Raw genomic sequence first — 24,561 nt, 5'->3', positions numbered from 1 at the left:
CGGCTGCCGCTGCTCTTCCGCCATTCTTGGCTAATGAGCGCCTTCAGTTAACTCCTCCCTGTCTCTGTCTGGCTACGGAGGTGAATACCCTCTTCCGCGGGGGGGGGGCGGCTCGCCTCGGACCCACGTACGGGTGTGTGTATCCCCCTCGAGAGGGAGTGATCAGACTTCCACGGGGTTCCGATTTGTTTTTGGTGATGCACTGTGGAGGAGCTGGCGACCGGACACTTTGTTTTCATTTTTGTTTCCCCTTCGAAAGGGGAAACCAGACGAAAGAGGCTGCTTATTTTTTTTCTTGCCCCCACCCCCACAGTGGAGCGGTTGACAAAGCAGGGGCAGGCAGGGCCGGTACCTCCGTCCCGGGCGGTCCTGAGCCTTTTGTTCGTGCTGAGCCGTGCCGGGCACTGTCCACGCACAGTCTACAAACGTGTTCCTCTGCATGGCTATTTATTCTTCTGAAGGGAAGCTCTGTTGCTGTTCCTAGGCTTGCTGTGCTTCTCTCTAGTCTAGGGTGAGTTCAGCTCAGAGGAAATCACTTAAAAAAAAAAAAAATTAAGTTTATAATAATCTTCATATCTTTTCTTTCTCTCCCTTTCCGGAGGTCTGAAACACATCTGTGGTTCCTCAGGTCTGGCAAAGCCGGAAGTAGGGCTTTCTTTTTAATTTTGGCAGCACTAAGATTTTTTTTTTCCCCTTTGCTTGCACTTGATTCTGTTCGTGAGTGATGAGGAATGACAATAGTGTACATGAGGAGGGTTTCTTGGCCCACTACATTAAGGCCAGGAATTCACTGTGAAAATAAAGCCAAGGGGTGATAAATAAAAGATCCCTTATTCTCTAGGAGACACACCCAGTGTGGGCTTTGCTTGTTTTTGGCAGCGGAATAGGCCTCAGTGAGTAGTTGTGAAAGGAAAAAATATCTTCGTATAGCCTCTAAAGGGGAGGGGGATTGAGTAATGTTGGCAAGGGTCAATGTGAAGAAAGAAAACGTATAAATATAATTCAAGTGTTGACTACTGCTTCTGGAGCTATTAAATGTGTTCTAAACATGCTGAAAATGTGGTTGGTTGTGTGCCTCCCCCCTCCATGCATCCAGTCTTTGTTGCATTGGCCCTGCTGTCAAAGATCAGGATGTCTAGAAAACTCATCATGGAAGTCACTATCTTAAAATATTTTTTTTCTGATTTAATCCTGCAAATGTGTAGAAAGACCAGAAGGGTGTAGCCTTCTAATAATAAGTGAAGAGCATTACATTGTGGTTAAGTCAGAACTGATAAAAGGCCTGCTGTAGGAGCTTAATAGGTGTACAAAAAACAGTTTCTGATTTGATGCAGTTCAGTGTAGATTGAAGCATCTCCCAGTGTAGACGTTTTACCTATGCTTTAATAAAACTTTCTGAAAAATGGAAAAGCGTGTGGAAGAGGGGCATCTTTAACCATATTTAAAGTATTATTTTTAATGTAATTATGATGTGCACAATCACATGCTTTAAAAAGGACTTAAATCCTCTACTCCTTGTTGCAAGTGAGTATGTTTGACAGTCTTGAAATATCTGGGAATTCTTGCTTTGGAAATGCATAGGTAGTGGCTGAGAAGGTCTGATGTTAATTGGAAGGATGCAGCAAAACCTGTTGGTAAGTTTAAATTCATACTAGTAGATCTAGCAGATCAGGTAAATCAGAAGCTCAGTTACCGAATTCATGTGCTAAAACTTCAGGTGACTTACCTTTTGTCCTGCTTTATTTAATGATCTGCCTGTTTACATAGGTCACTTTTCATTGTTAATTAGTGTCAGATATCTAATGTTATGGAATTTTTGGAAGAATAAGTGGGGGGGGGATGACATGATAGGAAGAAATTTCAAAGAAGTAGGCATTAATGTATCTTTATTGTATTTATTTTTTTGGCTCCAAATTTACCACATTCAAATGATCTTTTTAAAGTCTGGGAAAATCAAATGTTGTATAGCTATGTGATTTCTAAGAAATTAGACACTTTGTACGCATGCCAAGTTTAACTGCTAACTGGGTACTGCTGACAGCTAGTAGTAATGCAAATAGAGTGCAGGAGTTGTGCAGCTGACTACAGTGTTTAATTTATACTCAGTAATGAAATAACACTTGACTGTTGAGGCAGTTAAAAATGAATAAACTTATAACATGAGACAAATTTAGTCTGTAATATAGTAGAGGATCAAGTTTGTGTATATTCTAATTATTTTTGTACTTCTAATATTCTGTTAAAAGGAAGGTTTTTGGTTAAAGGACTTTACCAGCACTGGTTCTTTTAGACTTGTTTCCTTATGCTTCAAGTTTGACTTTTTCTTGTTTTATACTGGTGGCATGTCTTCTCTTTGCATACCTGTGTTCAGCTGTGTTCTAGGCATAGTGGCAGCACAAACTCTATCAAGTAAGCTTCTAGTTTACCCTTGTCAAGAACAGCTGGTGGGTTTTATTAGTATTTAATTTCTACATTGAGCTTTGATATTTTGGCCAGCCTAAAGTTCATCAATAAATATTCAGTGATTAATGATGGGATTGATAGTACATTTATGGAAATTATAAATAAATGCATGTAGTGTGGTATTAGGGCTTCATATGCATGGTGGCTGTTTCTGTTGTTTACATGCAGTTTTGACTGTGAAATAATGGCAGTTAAAATCTGTTAAGAATTAGTTAGCAAAAATATCTATGGATAATCTTTCTTGAGTCTTCTGGAAAACATGAGCTAGTCAGTGAAGTTGCATGAAGAACCTTACAGTAATGGATTGCTTGATTACACAGCAGCAGTTTCGTCAATGAAACACTTAGTTTCCTTCTCTTATTTGTGGAATACAATGCACTGCTTTGGGAGGTTGGAAAAAATGGTCTTAATAAAACACTTGTTTGCATATTTACAAAGCTGGCCTTGGTGACCATATTAAGTATGACTTGTGCTTCTTCAAGATGATTTTGCTGAGTCCACTTATCTTGAAAGTTCAAGAACAGGGAAAAATCAATCTAAATGAATTGTTTATTAGCTACACAAAGGAAACCTAGAATGCTTTTATTCAGAAATACTGTTAGGGACAATGGCAACTGGGAAAATTGGCTGTACCACTAATGTTGTACATGCAGAATGAGTCTCAGTTCCTCCGCTGATTCAGGTTTTAAACTGAAACCTTGCAAATTGACTACAATTAGTGTATTGGGGATAAAATATCAGTGCCATTATATTGTCTGGATTTAGTGTAGCTGTATTACGTAGAAGTATGAAACTTCAGTTTTGCATCTTATAGAGCGTAAGGATGACAATGTGCAACTTTTCTTAGTTCTTTGTTCTTGTAAGCCATTATATGTGACATAGCAGTCACGCAGCTTTCCTGGTCAAATCTAAATGCATGAACTAAAAGAGATGACTTGAGCTGAATGTGCTACTAATGCATGAATGGTAGACAGTGACTAGAAATAGGACTTGATGTAACAGATGCCTTGGCTGTCTGATGGAATAAAGAAGCTGAGAATAACTTGATTGGTCCTACTTAATTTTAGATGCATCATTCTGCTTAGTTTTACTGAAAGTTCAGTGTTCAAGCTTTATATTATATACATGTATACTGACAATAATTCACAGGCTTGGTTTCTAAATAGTTATGTAGATAAATGTAAGTGGCAGGTGTGAAGATGTGTTGAGGAATAAGTTTGGCTCATTGAGTAAGATATACTTAATGTACTTACTACCTCTCTTCTCTTCCAAGTAAGATGCTGGGTTGACTTTCCTAGATGAGAGGCTAGGAAGAGAAGTTGGGAAGCGATATCTGAGATAAGGTAGAGGTCACAAAGAGTTCAGTAGATTCCTGAAGAGGTACATTTAATGACAATATAGTCTGACTGCTCCCTCTATGTGAACTACTTTCAGTGGGTATTAGTGAAGGCACTGAAGAGGATAGATTGCTCTTCTACAAAATAGTATTCAAAATGGAAAGCAGATTAACAAATGCCTCCGGCTGCAGTGATTGGCTTTGGAACAGATGCGTTCTGCATTGGAGCAGGGGATTGTAATGTGCAGGGGGTTTCCTGCATTGAAGCACTTCAAGGCAGCTGAGGGAGCTAGCTGCCAGGAGCTGGCAGCCCTCATGAGGGTGGCTGATGAGGCTTGGGTGGAGCCAGGAGTGCCCCCCATACAAAGGCAGCCCCTAGGGAGTGTGAGTGACTGGAGTGGGGGGGGGGGGGGGGAAAGGGCATGGTGTAGCAGATGGATCAGGGAGTGATTGTATCCACCTGGCAGAAGGCCATGACCTCTTGGAGCTCGGCACCCACCACAACTGATGCAGCCTCCCAGACAGAGCTTGGAGGGGAACATGTTGCCACCCAAGTGTCAGGCTGCTGGGTGTGCCCTATTCTTATGCCACTACAGGATGATGGTAGCAAGCACAGCTGTAGGAGGTGTGCCCAGGTTGAAGAACAGCTTTGCCAGGGTGGCAGAGCTTTGGGAGGAGGTGGGCAGGCTGAGGAGCATCAGAGAGCCAGAGAAGGAGATTGGTGGGACAATAATCTGCTATCCCTGAGACACGCTGCTCAGCCAGACATAACACAAGAAATTAAGGTTCCCCTACCCCCTTGCCACCAGGTAGAACGAGGGACCTAAAAGATGAGAGAGTGGAAGCAGATTCATGCTTGGCACAGCAGGTGAACCTACCTGCTGCCTACTTCACCTTCCCAGGTGCCCCTACACAACAGGAATAGGCTCTGGAACTTGATGGGCAGGCAAATGATGTGGACAAAGGTCCATCCACATTGGGGGAGTTGCCTGGGGCAAGTCAGCCTATACCCTGCATCACAACAACCTCCACCAAGGGGGGGGGGGGGGGAAGAAGGGTTATTGTCAAAGGGGACTCCCTTCTGAAGGGAATGGAGGGCCTGATTTGCCATCCAGACCCAACCCATAGGGAAGTCTGCTGTCTCCCTGGCGCCTGGGTAAGAGACATCACTCAAAGTCACTCACCTGGTATGTCCCTCTGATTATTACCCTTTATTGTTTTTTCATGTTGGCAGTAATGAGGTAGCAAAGAGAAGTCCAAGAGGGATCAAAAGGGACTTCATGACTTTGGGGCAATTGTTGAAGGATCAGATGCACAGGTAGTGTTTTTCTCCATCCTTCCTTCCAGTAGCAGGGATCAATACTGAAAGGAACAGGCAGCACCAGCAGATTAATACGTGGCTCTGAGGCTGGCGCCACTGATGTAATTTTGTGTTTCTTGATCATGGCGGGGGGGGGGGGAAGGATTTTTGCCCAGGAGTTAGCAGGGCTGATTGATAAGGCTTTAAACTAGATTTGAAGGGGGAAAGGGACAAAACCGGGCCTGCCAGCGATAAGCTTTGGGACTGCATGCCAAAAATTGAGGGCTGTATGCTAGCAAGACCCTTCAGTTTGCCCCACAAGGGGCTGAGTTCAGTGAAGCACATCTGAAATGTTTCTACACAGATGCATGCAGCATGAGAAATGAGGAGCTAGAAGCCTTGGCCCTGTCCCAGAGCTATGACATCATTGGCACGTGACTGGTGTGTTATGATGGACGGTTACAGGCACTTCAGAAGGGATAGGCAGGGCAGATGAGGGGTGGGGTGGCACTCTATCTAAGGGAGGCACTTGTCTGTACGGAGTTTGTAATTGGTGATTACAACCTCCTAAGAGCACAGGAATGGGCCATTCCAAAATGTCAGAAGTTAAGCAGAAGGGTCAGAAGGCTGGCCTGGCTGAGCAGGGATCTTCTTCAAGAGCTTAGGCAGAAAAAAGAAAGTGTATGGCTGCTGGAAGCAAGGTCAGGCAACGTGGGAGTACTACAGGGGTCCTTCTGCTCTCCGTGGGGGGAGAGAATTTGTGTGGTCAAGGCTCAGTTAGAGCTGAAGCTGGCCAGCAGTGTGGGGGACAATAAAAAAAGGCATTAAGTATGTTAACAGGAAAAGGAGGACCAGAGTAAACATTGGTCTGATACTTGATGAAGGCAGTCACGTAACAAACAGGGACATAAAAAAAAAAAAGATTGAATGATTTTTTTTACCTCTGTCTTCAACACCAATGATGGGCTCTGTGACCCCAGGTGCCTTGAGTTGGAGGACCGTGACTGCAGGAATGATAAACTCCCAGTTAACCCTGAACTTTTGCGGGATTTGCTGCTTTACCTGGATGCATCTAAGTCCATGGGGCCTGATGGGATGAATCCCAGGGTGCTCAGAGAGCTGGCTGATGTTGTCATGAGACATCTCTCAATTACTTTTCAATGATCTTGAGAATCTGGGGAGGTCCCAGTTGACTGGAAGCTGGCAAATGTTGTGCCAGTTTTCAAGAAGGGCAAGAAAGAAGACCCCGGTAATTACAGGCCTGTCAGGCTCACTTCAGTGCCTAGTAAAATTATGGAGAAAATTATTCTGTGTGTCACTGAAAAACACCTGAAGGACAACACAGGTGCTGGATTCTGCATCTGGGAAAGGGCAACTCTGGTTATATGTACAGACTAGGGGATGAGATGCTGGAGAGCAGCCCCACAGAGAGGGATCTGGGGGTTTTAGTTGACAGCAAGCTGAACATGAGCCATCAGTTTGCCTTGGAGGCCAGGAGGGCCAACCATATCCTGGGGTGTGTCAAGCATGACGTTGCTAGCTGGTCAAGGGAAGTGGTTGTCCTGTTCTACTGAGTTGGTGCGGCCTCACCTTGAGTACTGTGTACAATTTTGGGTGTCACAGTATAATAAAGATATAAAACTGTTAGCCTCTAAAGCAGGGCTACGAAGTTGGTGAAGGGTCTGGAGGGGAAGACACATGAGGAGCGGCTGAAGTCACTTGTATTGTTCAGCCTGGAGAAGAGGAAACTGAGGGATGACCTCATCACGGTCTACAGCTTCCTCATGAGGGGGAGCAGAGGGTCAGGCGCTGATCTTGTCTCTGGTGACCAGCAATAGGACTTGAGGAAATGGTTTGAAGTTGTGACGGGAGGTTCAGGCTAGATATCAGGAGAAGGTTCTTCACTGAGAGGGTGGTCAGGCACTGGAACAGGCTCCCCAGGGAACTGGTCACAGCAGTGAGCCTGTTACAGTTCAGGAAGCATTTGAACAGTGCTCAGACACATGGTCAGATTTTTTTGGATGGTCCTTTGTCCAGGGGTTGTACTTGATTCTTGTGGGTCCCTTCCAACTTGGGATATTCTGTGATTCTATGAAGTGAACTTAACTATCTTGTTATTCTTGAAACTAAAGTATGTTTCAAGTTATGAAATGTGTGGCCCCTTCTCTCCACTCCCCCCACCCCCTTTACATCCCAATTTCAGTTTTATAAAGAAGGTATGCTTGAAGGAAATACTGTTTTTCAGAAAGCGCTGGACTTCTCGGTTTAATGGAATGGTGTTTGTCAGACTACTTTATCAAAGCAAAAGCTATTTCTGTTGTTTTGCAGTGGAGGCTCCATCATGATAGTGGTAAAACAAAACCGTTGACTTGATTTTGTACAAGTGTTTGAAACAGGCTTATTCATAGCGGGCAATACAGGGAAGGGTACTGATGTCAGAAAACTGAATACTTCCAGTGTAGAGAGTAAATCTGAAAGGAGTAAGATGGCAGTAAGTTCAAAGCAGCTACTCCCTGATAACTCAGCATGGAATAATAGCTAGTGAATTGTTAGACTGGATAATTGGGAGGATGCAATTCATGGGCATGTACTTCAGTGAATCCCTGTCTGTTAGGTCTGTCTTCCCCTTCTTCCTTGAATAACAGTAAATACTTCCTAACTTCTTTTGATGACTTGGGTGAGGGAATTGAGTGCACCCTCAGTAAGCTTGCAGATGACACCAAGTTGAGGGGAAGTGTTGATCTGCCAGAGGGTAAGGAAGGCCATGCAGAGGGACCTGGGCAGGTTGGATCAATGGGCAGAGGCCAATGGGATGAGGTTCAACATGGCTAAGTGCCGGGTCCTGCACTTTGGCCACAACAACCCCATGCAACGCTACAGGGTTGGGGCAGAGTGGCTGGAAAGCTGTGCAGAGGAAAAGGATCTGGGGGTGTTGGACGATGCTCGCCTGAACATGAGCCAGCAGTGTGCCCAGGTAGCCAAGAAGGCCAAGGGTATCCTGGCTTGTATCAGGAATACTGTAACCAGCAGGACCAGGGAGGTGATTGTCCCCCTGTACTCTGCTCTAGTGAGGCCACACCTCGAGTCCTGTGTTCAGCTTTGGGCCCCTCAGTACAGGAAGGACATTGAGGCCCTGGAGCCTGTCCAGAGAAGGGCTACGAAGCTGATGAATAGTCTGTAACACAAGTCTTATGCTGAGCAGCTGAGGGAACTGGGGTTGTTTAGTCTGGAGGAGAGGAGGCTCAGGGGAGACCTTATTGCTCTCTACAACTACCTGAAAGGAAGTTGTGGGGAGCTGGATTTTGGCCTCTTTTTGCAGATAACCACTGATAGGACTGGAGGGAATGGCCTCAATTTGCGCTAGAGGAGTTTTAGGTTGGAAATAAGGAGCCATTTCTTCTCAGAAAGAGTAGTCAGGCATTGGAACGGATTGCCCAGGGAGGTGGTGGAGTCCCTGGGGGTGTTTAAGGAAAGGTTGAACGTGGTGCTTAGGGACATGGTTTATTGGGTGATATTGGTTTGGTGTGGGGGATGGTTGGACCAGAAGATCTTGGTGGTCTTTTCCAACCTTAATGATTGTATGTTTCTAAGTAGAGAGTATTCAGAAACATCTACTGAAAGGAGGAAGCAGAGGAATATGACTGTTCAATGAGACACTAAGCTGTGATTTTAGGAAGTAAAAGAAAAACCACAAAAGCCAGTAAAGGTCAAAAGTTCTGTGAGAGGAGTCTACCTTTCAGCACTTCTGTAAATTGAAAAGCAATTGAAATCCTGAAACACATCGTGAGTTTCCACTGGAGACCTCAGAGCTATTCCTGATGCACTGCAATTGCTCTGGAACCAGCAAATGCTCAGTGAGTAGAACTGCATTTGAGACAAGGGCCTCAATGTACTCAATTATTTGGCCATGGGATAGAGAAGGTAGTGATGTGGGGAAGATGGTGCTACAGCATAACACAAGCACCTTGGGCAGAACTTATATGGATGAATGAGGTTTGTGAATTGGCAGCATAAGAGTGCAAAAAAGTTTGTGTAACAGCATAGTACACATGAAGCTTGATAGGTAGATGGGGAGGGTTATCTGTAGCTGTGTTTTGGGCCAGGAAATCTGTGAGGGGTAGAATTGTGTATGACCGTAGTAAGGAAGTGTCCTGAGCCTGGGGATGGAGGAGTATGGCGTGAGGAATAAAGGAAGTCAAAGCAAATCCACTTATCCTGTGGCTGCTGCAAGCTGATGCTGGTCTGAAGTGCTAGAAGTATAGTGGGAAGAGTATGTTTGCAGTGTGGTCTGGAGGTGGGACTGCTACTGAGACAGACTATGACTTATTCTACTTGCATTAAACTAATTAAATATTGTAAGTCACCTGTGGCATGTCCAACACAGGTTGGAGGGACCTTTGACTGGCCTGCCCTTGCGGAGCTTGGGGCTGCCATATACTGTTTTCGCCTCCTTTCTTCTGTGGGCAAAAGTGCTGCCAGGCTTTTGGTCAGGTTGATTTCCCATTGGAACGAATATATTTGTGACCAAGTGGGATTTGTTAGTAATACATGCTGTAGATATTGAATATCCACCTCCAGTGTGGTGGTGGCAGCTTGTTTAGTCCTGGTATGGGCATGCTAGTGCAGTGATATGGGCACTGGGAGTTGGCATTGTGATGAAAGGGCCTTCATGGTCATAATGTTTTCTTGTGAGTTCTGGAGTTGTTCTCCAGAAGCCCATTCCAACAAACTTCTTCTGTCTTGGAAGAGTTCACCAGTAACAAGGATGGGCTGTGAAACCTTGTGAAATACTCTGGTCATGATTATGGTAAATGAAATAACTGGCTCATTTACTGTGCTGTGACTTGCTTACTGGTCTGTGCCTCATTGTGTAACTCTTAGAACAGAAAAAGGTGTTACTGTGCTTATAAATGTGTATTTCCAAGGCTTTTTCATGATTGTCATTTTCAAACAACCTGTTATGAAGACCAGTGTTTGTCATTCACCCTGAAGCCACATGATTGCTTTAGGTTGGCTTAAATACAGGGTGCTGTCAGAGGAACACTACAGTTTTCAAGCTTGTACCTTGTACCAGGGTTTACGTAGCTAGCTGCATGGTGAGACAGAGAATCGTCCTGCTTGTCAGTTTAGATCTGCTAGGTGAATTTTACTTCATTTATTGGCCATGTAAATGCTACTGTTGATTCAAGGGAGTGGAAGTTGGGAGAAGGGCAGGACTCTTTCTCTGTCTTAGTTACGCTTGGATCAGTTTAAAGTTATCATGAAGGCCTGAGTGCTGCCTGGAAAGGAGATGGCTGCTGCACTTGGCAGCTCTTTTGGCAAGAGGCAACCTGACTGTTCCAGGGACTGCAGCATGGATCTGTTCTGAACTGTGACGTCTGATGGGCCTACATGAGAGAGACATCTTCCACATCTATTAATTCACAGTGGTTTTCTTTGTTATAAAACCTCAACTAAGATGAATCCAACCACCATGCTCTCCCAGTGATTTTTTTTAAAAAAAAAAGCCCAATGAATCTTTACTTTAAGAGTAGAGGAAAGGGGAAGGAAATGCTTAACTACTTGCTCTGATCATTCATATTCACTTCTTTCTATATCTGTGTAGCTCTTGCAAAAGTGCTTTTTTTGTCTTCAAAGTTCATATATTGCCTCTTGAGACAGTACTGAGTATCAGCATACCTAGTATAACAGACTTTCAAGGCAATTTTTCCCCTTATTGTGCAGTTGTTTGACCAGATATATTCCATGTTTATTTTCATCCATAGCTGTTGACCTCATTCAATGAAGAGTTCGTAGCTCTTCGGTTAGGCCTGCTGAGCTAACATAGTTAAGGATGAGCTGCTATCTCCTATGTTTCTTAGCCTTTGATCAGTTACACCTCAACAGTCACACTGAAGGCTGCAGGGTTGTGGTGGTATAGCAGAGACTTCAGCTGACTTGCATGAACTTGATTACTGGTAGTAATGTGTGAGAAGGAAATGATGGAGCATGTTGGGGGGGGGGGGGAATACCCTTATTGCTTGTAAACTGAGCACTTCTGATACAGACATCACTGAGAGTCTGAAATATCTTTGTGGGGTTCCAGTATCGTTACTGCTTCCCCAAGTAGAACAGCAATTGAGCAGAATGTTGCTGCTTTTGTATAATTTGGATAGTGTGCGAGTTACAACAGACAGTTGCTCCTGTAAGTGAGGCATATTTACTGAAATGGTCTGTCTTCAGGATTGGAATAAAGCAAATCTGTGATCTATTCCAGGTGGACCGAAGTAACGCAGAACTAAGCTTGCCCATAACTGATGGGGGGAAGAAGGACATTGGAAGCTGTTGTATACTTCAGTGTGGATGAACCTATTTTCAGGGCAGAAATGGCTTTTTATCATAAAGAGAGATTTCATGGGGGCATTATGCAGGTCACTGGGATAGGCTGTTTTGACTTTCTCGACTGCTTGCACTAGGGAGAAATGAAAGCAAGCCAGTACAAAGCTTTAAACAGTAGCTTGCTTCAATGTAGAAGGATCGATCTGGGTTGCTCACTTCCTAGAGCTTTCCTACAGATCTGCCTGGAGGATTGTGGCTGTCAGACTATAAAGCATGCATGAGTGAGAAAACCAGTCCTTAAGTTGTATATAATTTATGTAGAGTACTATGGTGGTTTTACCCTGCTGGACAGAAACTCTACCACAACTGTGTTCTCACTCCCCCTCCTCAAAAGAAGAAGGGGAGAAGGAAGTGTGATGGAAGGGGGGGAAAAAAGGGATCACAGGTTGAGATAAGGGTAACTTAAAGGAAAAAGAGGGGAAAAAACAAGCAAAGGCTACGCAGAAGTAAAGAGGGAAGAAAATTCTCTATTTTCCATCAGCAAGCGATGTTCAGCCATGTCCTGGGAAGCAGGGCCTTAACACATGTAGCAGTTGTTTGGGAGGACAGATGTCTTCATAATGAGAGTCTCCCCTCCTCTTCTTCCCCTTTCCCACCTTTTGTTGCTGAGTGTGATATCATGTGTTATGGAATATCCCTTTGGTTGGTTTAGTTCAGCTTCCCTGGTGATGTCCCCTCCCTACCTCTTGCTCACCCCCAGCCTACTGGCTTGGGGGGGGGGGGGGTAGTGTTGGAGAGGGTCTTGATGCTGTGCCAGCACTGCTCAGCAATAAACAAAACATTAGTGTGATACCAATACTGTTCTAGCTACAAGTGCAGAGTATAACACTGTATGAGCCACTGCAGGGAAAGCTAACTCCATCCCAGCAAGACCCAGTACAGGTACTTCGCCTTTCCTCATTGTCTCCTGCTGGAAAGGAACCTGCATGACCTCCCACCCTAATTGGAGTGTCTTATTTCCTTCCTAGTCTCTGCAGGTGATGTTTGTCATCAGTGTATGTATATATTAAGGCTTTAAAACTAAATAGTTTTCCTCATTTGAGGAAGGTGAAGTTAACTAGTCTGTTATCTTCTCCGCCTCATTGCTGGCTTCATTGCTGCACTGCTACCAGTCTTCTAAAATTAGATGGCTTCGTTGTCAAATCATATTTTAGGTTGATGGTAGGTGTTTATACTTTTGTGAGATGACCATGATTTTCATAAGTCAGGTTTGTTAAAGTACCAGCTTGAACTCTGCTCTACATAGAGAATGAAGAGCAGTCAGGTGTATCAGTCCTTTTTTTTTACTAATTATTTTTTCACAATTGTAGTCTTTTTAATCCTTCCACCTTTACCCCATTCCTCTTCGCTATTTTGCAGACAAATACAGTCAGGGGAAAATGGCTATTTAGAACTACAGTACTGAACTATACAATGTGCTATTGCTCATGTGAAGCTAATAAGTAGGAAAAATCCTAAGATTAATGCAAGAGGCTCTTTAAACAGTCTCATAAAACAAAAAATGTTCAGTTTTGAAATCTGGCTAAATTATATTCAGTGTAAATACTGTCCCAGGAAGGATGAAAGGCTTGCAGGACCTGAGTGGGGGAAGGAGAGAGAAACAGTACTTGTAGGCTTCCTTTGTCTTCATGAAATTCTTAATCTGCTATGACTGGATGTGTATACTTTAATATATTTATGCAAATCCAAAATTGTGTCACAGATTCAGATTATTCTAGACAAAGTATTTCAAGTCACACTTTATTCATAGCTGTTTTGTTTTTAATCTGGGGAAAACATTATTCCTTAGTGAAAAAGCATCATTTCATTGGAAAGGCATTTAAGAGGTTTAAAAACCTGGGATTTTGTGTGCTACAGTTGAGCGAGCCTTCTCAAGTGTGACAAATTTAACTCTGTGGGATTGATGTTTCTTTATGGAACAGACAGCTCACAGTGGATGTTCTCATCACAACTCTGGGGTTGAATTAAAAACAAAAACAAAAACCCACCACAGCATCACCAACAAAATCTGAAGGACTCTACCTAGTTCTTTGCATACAGATTTGCTCACATGTTCAGAATTTTGCAAAACTGGTTCAGGAAACTGGAGTTACACTTGGCAACCTTGCCAAAGCCATCTAGAAGTATTATATGAATACCTTCATGCCAGCTGAAGGTGAGAATGCTGCCTATGGGTTCATGGCCAGAAGCTGCTATGTGTCAGCTGACTGCTGTAGTTTTCCCTCCTTGGACCTTTATTTTGTACCTTCCTGAAAGATGGCTGACCACTTTCCACCAAGGGGTAAAGTACTGTGGATTACTTTCCAGTCCCTGTTGGGACACTGTCCACAGGGCAGTTTCCATAGAGCGAAAAATGTGTTAACAATCATGCCTTTTGCATAATTTTTGTTTCTGCAGTAAATGTGAAGCTATACAAGGCCGTTCAGCCTAGTAGAGAAGTCTAAGACAAGTTTTGGATTTTAAACTTTAAAGATATAAGAATGAAGTTATAAGAAAGAGATCCTACTGGGTTCAGATAACTGATACTACTAAAGTTGTGTAGTTTTAATCTAATTTTGTGCTGTTTGAATTCAGGCCAGAGTTCCTGTTAATTATGCTGTGCAGATGGCAGGTCTAGTTCATCTGGCAATCTTTTTAAATGTATTCATCTTTAAAGATAAAACAAATGTGTGCAGACTAGGAGCTGGGAGTTGTGAAATTACTTTCACCATGCTTTCTGCTCAATGTATTCCAGAAAAACTTAGAGTGCATAAAATGGTTTAATAGGCTTCTACCAAGCTCAATCTCTTACAGAATGAAGATACAAGTATTGAATCAGTTTTAACTCAGAATGCTTGGGTTGGAAGGAACAGACACAAAATAGACTAGTATTTATCTCTAAGAGGTGTCCATCAGTGTTATCTTCCCAAGAATAACACTGCATCAGATAATAAAGCAAAGAAAAGATGTTTTGTGTATAATGAAACTTTGTATAATTGGAACTTTGGCTATTGGGAAGTCTCAGAAGCCTCTTCACTTGAATCATCTATATGAAACTTGCTTTTAGATAGGAATGGCTCTTCACAATTTAGACCATTGTGAATGCTCAGTAAATACAGGCACTAAAAGTGGTGTGTCAGTTCTGGAAAATGCCATCTTCCTTAAAAGAAGGGAAAATCTGTATTGGATGATGAATTATGGTAAATATCCAGGTCCATGTTGTACTTCTCATGGAGACTTGTGATGTGTTACCTCCTTCCTTTATCTTCCACACCATGTGGAAGTGACAAAAAGACAAAGGCAAAAACAAATCTTGTGCTGTTTGTTAGGAAGGTGCCACTAAATGCACATAAAAGCAGGTGAGATTTAAACCTATTTGTTAGCAGAATGAGATTAAACTCATTAGAGGCAATGGTTGTGAACGCTGAAATCCTTTAACTCATAGTTGCTGAAAACTTGAAACATTCAAACTTTTAATATCTTTTAATTTTCTGGTTATTTTGAATACAGCTTGGCACATCTTGATTAAGCCTAATTTAATTTGATGGATATGGAGAGTGAGCAGGATGCGAAGGAGAAACCTTAGTTGAAATAGCTTCGCTCAACCTGGTCATTTACGAAAAAATGCATTTCCTCAGAAAATGGGATAAAGTCATAATTTGGTCATTTGAAGTTTATGCCTGAAATAAGGTACAATTTGCAGTTTGATATTTTAATTGACAGGCTATTTTAGAGTGAAAAACATAGCAGGTGAAGGGCATCTGTAGCTTTTAACCAGTTGAACAAAAGTTATGCAATTCTTGAACATCCCTGGAAAGGTAGGAAACTTTTTTCTTCTGGTGGCAGCATTCGGAGTTGATATACATCTACATTCTTAGATTTATATCAGCCCATTCACTTAAAGTAGGAACAGGACTTGTAGGAAAACCTTCATTAACCCTATGTGTTGATGACTGCTGCTGCTTTTGCTAATGCTCTTGCACTTAATGTTAGTGCTTAGCAGGGGGATAGCCTATTTTTGGCACTCTGGGCTAATTATGTTTATCATGCTGTTTACACAGACTAATTTTGAAAGCTCTCACAAAATAGGTGTGGGAGGGTGAGGGGAAAAGCCTTTGAGAATATATTGAAATGCTTGTGTTTTGGAGACTTTCTTCCATTATGAACACAAACTGCTTGCCAGATTTCATTTTCTGCCAGTAGTAACAGGTTTTCCATACATCCACAGCTGTTTAGCGTGAACAGCTGAGAAAAGCTCAGCTTTCAGGGATAAGGTGAGCTGGCCCCTGGTTAGAAGGCCTTTGGTGGGGTTGGCAGGAGGCTTTTTTCTTGAAGCACAAGTGTAAAGGCAGCTGGCAGCATGAGTGCAAATCGGAAACATATGGAAACTTATCCCCCCCCCCATTGTGGTATTACTGAAGTTCAATTATTTTTACCTTGTCTTTGAGTGATGCTAGCAGTTAGCAAATAAAACTAATACAGAGTGATTCAGTTAAAATAGAGGGAAAGAAGTGCTTGTACAAGTGGTGTAATTCCTCTAGTGGTGAGGAAGGGGGGGGGAGGTGTTGCTGAAGTTAAACTAGATTAAATAAGTAAACCCTGTAGGTCTTGGAGCTCTTGGATTTTCCTGAATCTGGCATTATGTGGGAATATTTTTGGAAAATTCAAAATAAGCAACCCGTGATGTTTGTAAAAACAGTATCTTGATGTATTTTGTAATACTCTTTCAGCAACTGTAGTACCTTTTATTTTGGATATGGATTATTATTTAACTCTATGGGAATGCTGCTAATATCCCCCCCTATTTTTTCTTTGCATCTAACTCATTGCAACAAACTCTTGATCTGCTCTGATTTAACTCTTGAGTTGTTTGTTAACAACCATTTAACCATATAACTCAGCAATGCTGAGAGCAGTACATGCATTTCTCCTTTAGAAAGTTCTCTTTGAAGGGTAGCTGCTGATAATGTGTGACTGAGCTGGGAGAGGGCTGTGCAAATCAAGTTCTCCAGGAATAAAGAAGAGGAACCTGAGTGCAACACCATGATAATGAGAAAGCAGCCTGACTTATTGTACAGGATAAATGATGTGTAGAAAGTAAATTCTTGTACAAATAGAGCAAGGCAGTATTGCAAAATCAGCTTTTCTTTGCTGAGAGAAAATTGTCTTGATGAAGGAATAAAAGCTTTATAATAACCTTGATAATTGGCAAGTAGATGTTTATTTCAGTTTATAAGCTGTCAAGTCTACCAGTCAATACACACTTTATTCTTTAATTTAAAGAGCATTTCTAATATGATGTACTGCCTCTTTTAAAATGTGCACTTTCAAATGTGTTGTGAGGTTTCCTGGAGGAAAGAACTATGAACCTAGCTGAATTACATGATCTCAAACCAAATGATGTTTGTGTTTAACGTGTTGTTTGGAACTTAACTCATACCAAATATTGAAAAGAAAAATATTTAACTTCACCAGTTAGAATAAATTGTTAGACTCAGAGTACATTTTTATCATGTTTTGTGCCAGTCAAAAATCTTGCAAAAATAACGCAATTCTGTTTTTGTGTAGTAGGCATTGAGCTTAGTTACAGCAAACTTGAGTGCTCAGGCTGCTTTTACAGAGGACGAGATGGAATGTGTTCATTGAACAGTAGAAAAAAGGTGGCTGTAACCAATTTCAAATTGCTTTCTACAGTTTCTACGTTCTTAAATTAACCTGCTTTGCAATTATTCAACTATATTGTCCATAAAGAGCAAGAGACTGTCACATTTTAAGATTATTTTCTTAAAGGGTTTAGTGCATATCTGAAAACTGAGTGAGAGCAGTTCAGTGATATGTATAAGGGCTATCAAAATGCAGAATGCTTAATACACAAAAAAAAAAGTCATAGAGTGCTTAAGGTTGGAAGGAACTTCTGGAGATCATCTGGTCCAACCCCCCCCGCTCAAGCAGGGTCACCTAGAGCACGTTGCACAGGATCATGTCCAGTGGGTTTTCAATATCTCCAGAAAAGGAGACTCCACAGCCTCTCTGGGTAACCTGTTCCAGTACTCCCACAGTACAGAAGTTTTTCCTCATATTCAGATGGAACTTCCCGTGTTTCAGTGTGTGCCCGTTGCCTCTTATCCTGTCCTTGAGCACCACTGGAAAGAGTCTTGCCCCATCCTCTTGACATCCCCCCTTCAGATATTTGTAAACATTAAGATCCCCTCTCAGCCTTCCTTTCTCCAAACTAAAAAGACCCAGCTCTCTTAGCCTCTGTGAATACAGTGAGTTTTACCATTCAAAATGTTCCTCTGTATTAGAGATAAAGTTAAGTTGACTCTGACATAAAAAGATCATAGACAGCAGTCATTCTGTTTGCCCTACCAAGCCTAAATAACTTGACACTTTATCTTTTCCAATCTTGCTTGTGGCAAGCTCTTTGTCAGCTATTGAAGGCATTTTTTAGATTATGGGGAGTAGTATTACTTGAGTTCCAAAAGTCACTTTGGGATCTTTGGCTAAGATACTGATATCAGTGTGTTCCCTTTTTCTGCTCATCTAGCCCTCTTTCCCAACTTCTGTTCTGTATAGCGTTCACCTCTTGCAAATGAAGTCTCTTGGCCATTGAAGTCTCTTGTCCATGACCCTTGTTGTTACAGTTTATCTCATTTCCTCACTTTATAGCTTGTGATAATTAAATCTATTATGTATTGTTTTTATGGAACTTTGTATCAAGTCTTAAACTGTTTTCAGCAGTCATCTGCAGTTCTTGAGGCATGGCTTGTTCTGTGAGCAGCTGCATGCAATAAGATTAAACATTATAGTTGGCTTTTTCTTTGCAGTTTTAGAACCTGATCGCCTTCACAGAAATATAGGTGTGGGTTACGCTGTGAAGACCTGTATCTCCATCATATGTTACTGGACATTTCTGGACCGAACATAGCTTTGGTTACATCTGCAGTTGAAGGTGTGCTCTGGTGGTGTTGATAGGTCTTATATTGATTTTACATTAATTGTCTGTGCATTGAGGCATATACTGCTAACGTGAAAACCTACTGCAAGCTGACAATTGATTGCAGAATTTAAACTTAATTTTTATCAGAACTGGAAACTCTTGGAGTCAGATTTAATTTTGGAGGTGCATGACTGTTGTGGTTTAACCTGGCCGGCAGCCAAGCACCACCCAGCTCTTCACTCATACTCCCCCCTCTCTCTCTGGGATGGGGGAGAATATTAGAAAGAAATGAAAACCTGTGGGTTGAGATAAAGACAGTTTATTAGGACAGAAAAGAAGGGGAAAATAATAATGCTAACGATAATAGTACTACTACTACTAATGTGTACGAAACAAGTGATGCACAACACAATTGCTTACTACCTGCTGACTGATACCCAACCAATCCCCAAGCAGTTGTCTGCCAGCCACCCCATATTAATTGTTCAGCATGGTGTCAGCCACTAGGGAGTGTGGCAGAAAGGCCCCTCACTGCTCTTTTGCAACGGTCGTTCCCATCAGTACTTGTAACCTGCTTGCGAAGAACCTGGTCATGGTATCAACCAGGCAGAAAACTATGGCCTCCGCATCTCTTGCGGCCTCTCCAGCCAGAGTCACCGATGTGGCTACTCAGACGGAGGGCTTGGGGAAATATGCAGCCATCCAGATCTTGGGCTGCAGGGTGTGCCCGAGTCTTCTGTCGGTATCGGACAGCAGCAGCGAGGGGTATGCCTGTGGGAGGTGTGCCCAGGTTGAAGAGCTCCTCAGCCAGGTAGCGGAGCTTCGGGAGGAGGTGAGCAGGCTCAGGAGCATCAGGGAGTCAGAGAGGGAAATTGGTGGAGGTATACTCTACCCTCTCTGAGACAGACTCACGAGCCTGCCACAGCACAAGTGTCTCCTGCTACGCAGAAGACAAAAGTTCCCTCATCCCGCCAGGCAGTAGGAGGAGACCTAGGCCAAGGGGGGGAATGGAGGCAGGTTCCTGTTTGGGGTGGTAGGTGAGCCCTGTCCCCGCCCACCTCACCTTCCCATCTACCCTTATGTAACAGGTATGAGGCTCTAGAACACGACAGTCAAAACAACAATGTAGACGAAAGCCTGGGGGGCTTCAACTTGCCAGATGTCAACTGGGATCACCACATGGCTGACACAAGCAAGTCCAGGAGGTTCATAAAGCACCTAGATGATAACTTCTTGGTGCAGGTGCTAAGGGAGCCAATTAGGAAAGGTGCACTCCTAGATCTGTTGCTGGAGAACAGAGAGGGTCTTGTGGGGGACGTGGCAATTGGCGGCTGTCTCGGTCATAGTGACCATGAAGTGGTTGAGTTTAGAATTTCTGGCGACAGAAGGAAAACTGCCACCAAAACTTCAGCCCTGGATATGGGGAAAGCAGACTTCAGGCTGCTCAGGGAACTAGTCAGCAAGGCCCCCAGGGAAACTGCTTTTGAAGGCATTGGCGTCCATCAGTGCTGGTCAGTCTTCAAGCACTGTCTCCTAAAAGCACAAGATCAGGCAATTCCAAATATTGGAAGTCAGGCAGGCGGGGCAGAAGGATGGCCTGGCTGACAAGGAATCTTCTACTGGAGCTTAGGCGAAAAAAGAAAGTGTACAGCTGCTGGAAGGAGGGTCAGGTGACGAGGAAGGAATACAGGGATGCTGTTCGTGTTTGTAGGGAGAAAATTGGTGTGGCCAAAGCCCAACTAGAGTTCAGGCTGGCCATGTCTGTGTGAGACAATAAAAAAGGTTTGTTTTTTTAGATGTGTGAACAGAAAAAGGAGAACCAAAGAAAACATAGGTCTGCTACTAGGTGGGGAAGGTCTCCTCACAGACAAGGACATAGGCAAAGCAGAGACGTTTAACGCCATCTTTGCATGTGTCTTCAACACTGATGATGGGCTTTGGGACCCCAGGTACCCTGAGCTGGAGGACCATGACGGTGGAGATGACAAACTCCCAACCGACCCTGAACGTGTGCGGGATTTGCTGCTCCACCTGGATCCATACAAGTCCATGGGTCCGGATGGGATTCATCCCAGGGTGCTTAGAGAGCTGGCTGATGTCATCGCGGGACCTCTCTCAATTATTTTTCAACGGTCTTGGGAATCTGGAGAGGTCCCAGTAGATTGGAAGCTGGCAAATGTTGTGCCAGTTTTCAAGAAGGGCAAGAAAGAAGACCCTAGCAATTACAGGCCTGTCAGTCTCACGTCAGTGCCTGGTAAAATTATGGAGAGGATGATCCTTGAAGTTACTGAAGCGCACCTGGGGGACAATGCAGCCATTGCTCCCAGCCAACATGGGTTCACGAGGGGTAGGTCCTGCCTAACAGATTTGATTTCCTTTTATGATAAGATCACCCATCTAGTCGATCAAGGGAAACCAGCTGATGTGATCTTTTTGGACTTCAGCAAGGCTTTTGACACAGTTTCCCATAGGGTCCTACTGGACAAAATGTCCAGCATACAGCTAAACAAAAACATCATACGATGGGTGAGCAATTGGCTGACGGGCAGGGCTCAAAGGGTTGTGGTAAATGGGGCCACATCAGGCTGGCGGATGGTCACTAGTGGGGTCCCTCAAGGCTCCATTTTAGGGCCAGTCCTCTTCGATGTTTTTATAAATGATTTGGATGTAGGACTTGAAGGTGTTTTGAGCAAATTTGTCAACGACACCAAACTTGGAGGAGTTGTGGACTCGGATGAGGGTAGAAAGGCCTTGCAGAGAGATCTGGACAGATTGGAGAGCTGGGCGATCACCAACCACATGAAGTTTAACACAAGCAAGTGCCGGGTCCTGCACCTGGCTATACATACAGACTGGGCGACGAGATGCTGGGAGAGCAGCCCTGCAGAGAGGGATCTGGGGGTTGTGGTTGACAGCAAGTTGAATATGAGCTAGCAGTGTGCCCTGGCAGCCAGGAGGGCCAACCGTATCCTGGGATGCATCAAGCACGGCATTGCTAGTCGGTGGAGGGAAGTGATTGTCCCGCTCTACTCTGGGCTGGTGCGGCCTCACCTCGAGCACTGTGTGCAGTTCTGGGCACCACAGTACAAAAAGGGTGTGAAACTGTTGGAGAGTGTCCAGAGGAGGGCGATGAAGATGGTGAAGGGCCTAGAGGGGAAGACATATGAGGAGCGGCTGAGGTCACTTGGCCTGTTCAGCCAGGAGAAGAGGAGGCTGAGGGGGGACCTCATCGCAGTCTACAACTTCCTCGTGAGGGGGAGTGGAGAGGTAGGCGCTGACCTATTCTCCGTTATCACCAGTGATAGGACCCATGGGAACAGTGTTAAGCTGAGGCGGGGGAAGTTTAGGCTGGACATCAGGAAGAGGTTCTTCACCGAGAGGGTTGTTGCACACTGGAACAGGCTCCCCAGGGAAGTAGTCACTGCACCAAGCCTGTCTGAATTTAAGAAGCGATTGGACTGTGCACTTAGTCACATGGTCTAAACTTTTGGGCAGACCTGGGCGGTACCAGGATTTGGAGTTGATGATCCTTATGGGTCCCTTCCAACGCAGGATATTCTATGATTCTGTGGTATGGAATACCCCTTCCGCCAGTTTGGGTCAGTTGTCCTGGTTCTGTCCCCCTCCCAGCTCCTGCTGTACAGCCAGTGCGCGTGCTGGCAGGGCACAGCGAGAAGCCGAAAAGTCCTTGGCTTAGCGTAAGCTCTACTCTGCAATAATTAGAAGAGGAGTGTAACATCAACCTTATTCTCATTCTAAATCCCAAGCGCAGCACCCTACGAGCTACTAGGAAAAAAAATTAAGTCTATTCCAGGTGAAACCAGGGCAGTATCCACTCCTTATTCCATACCATTTATGTCATACGCAGGTTACACCCTTTTCAATACATTGCAATTAAGCACCACTTTTCATTTATGTATGTATAAAACGTCCGCTGAGTTTGTGTAGTCCATGGCTGACTTTGCGTTCCATCTGTCACAGCAGTTTCTCAGGGCAGAAGAGATGGTGTGCGATGTTGGATCGTCACACATTGAAGCCCGTTCTCATTCCATTGCACTGCTGTGCTTGTCCAGTTCTATCAAAATTCATTATTATCTGCGTGGCTGTTACTGTGATACCATTAGTAGGACATGGGCATAGCAATAATGGTAGTGATGACATACAGTATTATATAATAATTAACATACTACAATTCAACTCATGGGCTATTCTCACCCAGTATTAAATCCCCTTGAGGTACACACCGGACCTCCCCATTCTTTTGCATTACCCACCAAGTGCATCCAGGTCCCTGAGCAAAAGCAATCCCACGAATGGGTTTGCCTTTTCCTGAGGCAGGAGTAGCCCAGACTGTCTTACCCAGCACGTTTCTTATGTGTACTACAGAGGCTTTATCCCCTTCTACAGTGCGTAACAGGTTTGATTGGGCAGGTCCAGCTCGGTTGGCAGATCCCCTAGAGTTGACTAACCAGGTGGCCTTTGCCAAATGTGTTTCCCAGTGTTTGAATGTCCCAACACTCATTGCTTTCAGCGTAGTCTTTAACAGTCCATTGTATCGCTCAACTTTCCCAGAGGCTGGTGCATGATAGGGGATGTGATACACCCACTCAATACCACGTTCTTTGGCCCAAGTGTCTATAAGGTTGTTTCGGAAATGAGTCCCGTTGTCTGACTCAATTCTCTCTGGGGTGCCATGTCGCCATAGGACTTGCTTTTCAAGGCCCAGGATAGTGTTCCGGGCGGTGGCATGGGGCACAGGATATGTTTCCAGCCATCTGGTGGTTGCTTCCACCATTGTAAGAACGTGGCGCTTGCCGTTGTGGGTTTGAGGGAGTGTGATGTAATCAATCTGCCTGGCCTCTCCATATTTGTATTTCAGTCATCATCCTCCATACCAGACAGGCTTTAACTGCTTGGCTTGCTTGATTGCAGCGCATGTTTCACGATCATGAATAACCTGTGCAAAATGTCAGGTCCACCCCTCAACCACCAGCCCATCTAGCTATAAATAATTCATCCTTATGTTGCCAGTCCAGGTCCGCCTGAGCCACTTCAGTCTTAGCATCCTGATCTACCTGCTCATTGTTTCAGTGTTCTTCAGTGGCCCCATTCTTGGGCACGTGAGCATCCACATGGCGTACTTCTAACAACCAGGTTCTCTACTTGGGTGGCAACATCTTGCCACAATGCAGCAGCCCAGATGGGTTTGCCTCTTGGCTGCCAGTTGCTCTGCTTCCGTTGCTGTAACCACCCCCACAGGCATTTGTGTGTCAAAACCCTAGGGTTTGACCTCGAGTTTTCCCAGTCTCTTTCTGCCAGAGGCTCCAGGTGGGTCCATTCTCCCTGGCTGAGGTGTAGAGCACATTGTTTACATCTGGTTCTGCGATACATGTATCTTAGCGATATCAGTTGTGGCATACCACTTGGCTGCCTTTGATTCCAGTTCATACTGAAGTTCTAGCATGTCCGGCACTGTAGCACTCAGTGGTGGTGTGACTTCGTTCAGGCCCCGATAGTCCACTGTTAGTTTCCACTCACCATTAGACTTTCGCACTGGCCATATGGGACTATTAAAAAAAAATATTTTCCTTCTGGCGAGTCCATAATAACTTCCGAGATTCCTGGGCAACTGGGGTTTCCTATTCGAGCCCGCTGAGTAATCAGTGCAACCCACTTGCTCCATGTAGCATCAGTTGCATGATGTGTAGAGGGGACCCTTCCTTTGAACATCCAGCCCAGTACCGGCAGTCGGGGTGCCAGGAGGAGCTGCGCTTCAGTACCGACCACTTCCGAAGCAGATCGAACTCCTTCATATGCTGCCAATATCTCCTTTTCAGTTGGAGTGTAGCGGGCCTCAGATCCTCTGTATCCCCGACTCCAGAACCCTAGCGGTCGACCTCGAGTTTCCCCAGGTTCTTTCTGCCAGAGGCTCCAGGTGGGACCATTCTCCCCGGCTGTGGTGTAGAGCACATTCTTTACATCTGGTCCTGTTCGGACTGGCCCAAGGGCTACTGCATGAACTATTTCCTGCTTAATTTGTTCAAAAGGCTTGTCGTTGCTCAGGGCCCCATATGAAATTATTCTTCTTACGGGTTATTTGGTAGAGCAGGTTTACAGTGAGAGTGTAATTTGGAATGTGCATTCTCCAAAACCCCACGACACCTA

General features: G+C 44.2%; 1 protein-coding gene across 4 annotated transcripts in view; it reads left to right on the top strand.

Moving 5' to 3' along the window:
• Window positions 1-24,561, top strand: part of LOC308184716 (zinc finger SWIM domain-containing protein 6) — a 228,049-nt gene that overhangs the window by 12,213 nt on the left and 191,275 nt on the right. The window lies entirely within an intron of this gene.

This window comes from Anser brachyrhynchus (genome assembly GCF_964034855.1).
Source record: "Anser brachyrhynchus genome assembly, chromosome: W".
In the NCBI taxonomy this organism is placed as follows: domain Eukaryota; kingdom Metazoa; phylum Chordata; class Aves; order Anseriformes; family Anatidae; genus Anser; species Anser brachyrhynchus.
This window is presented reverse-complemented; position numbering and strand designations above follow the sequence as displayed.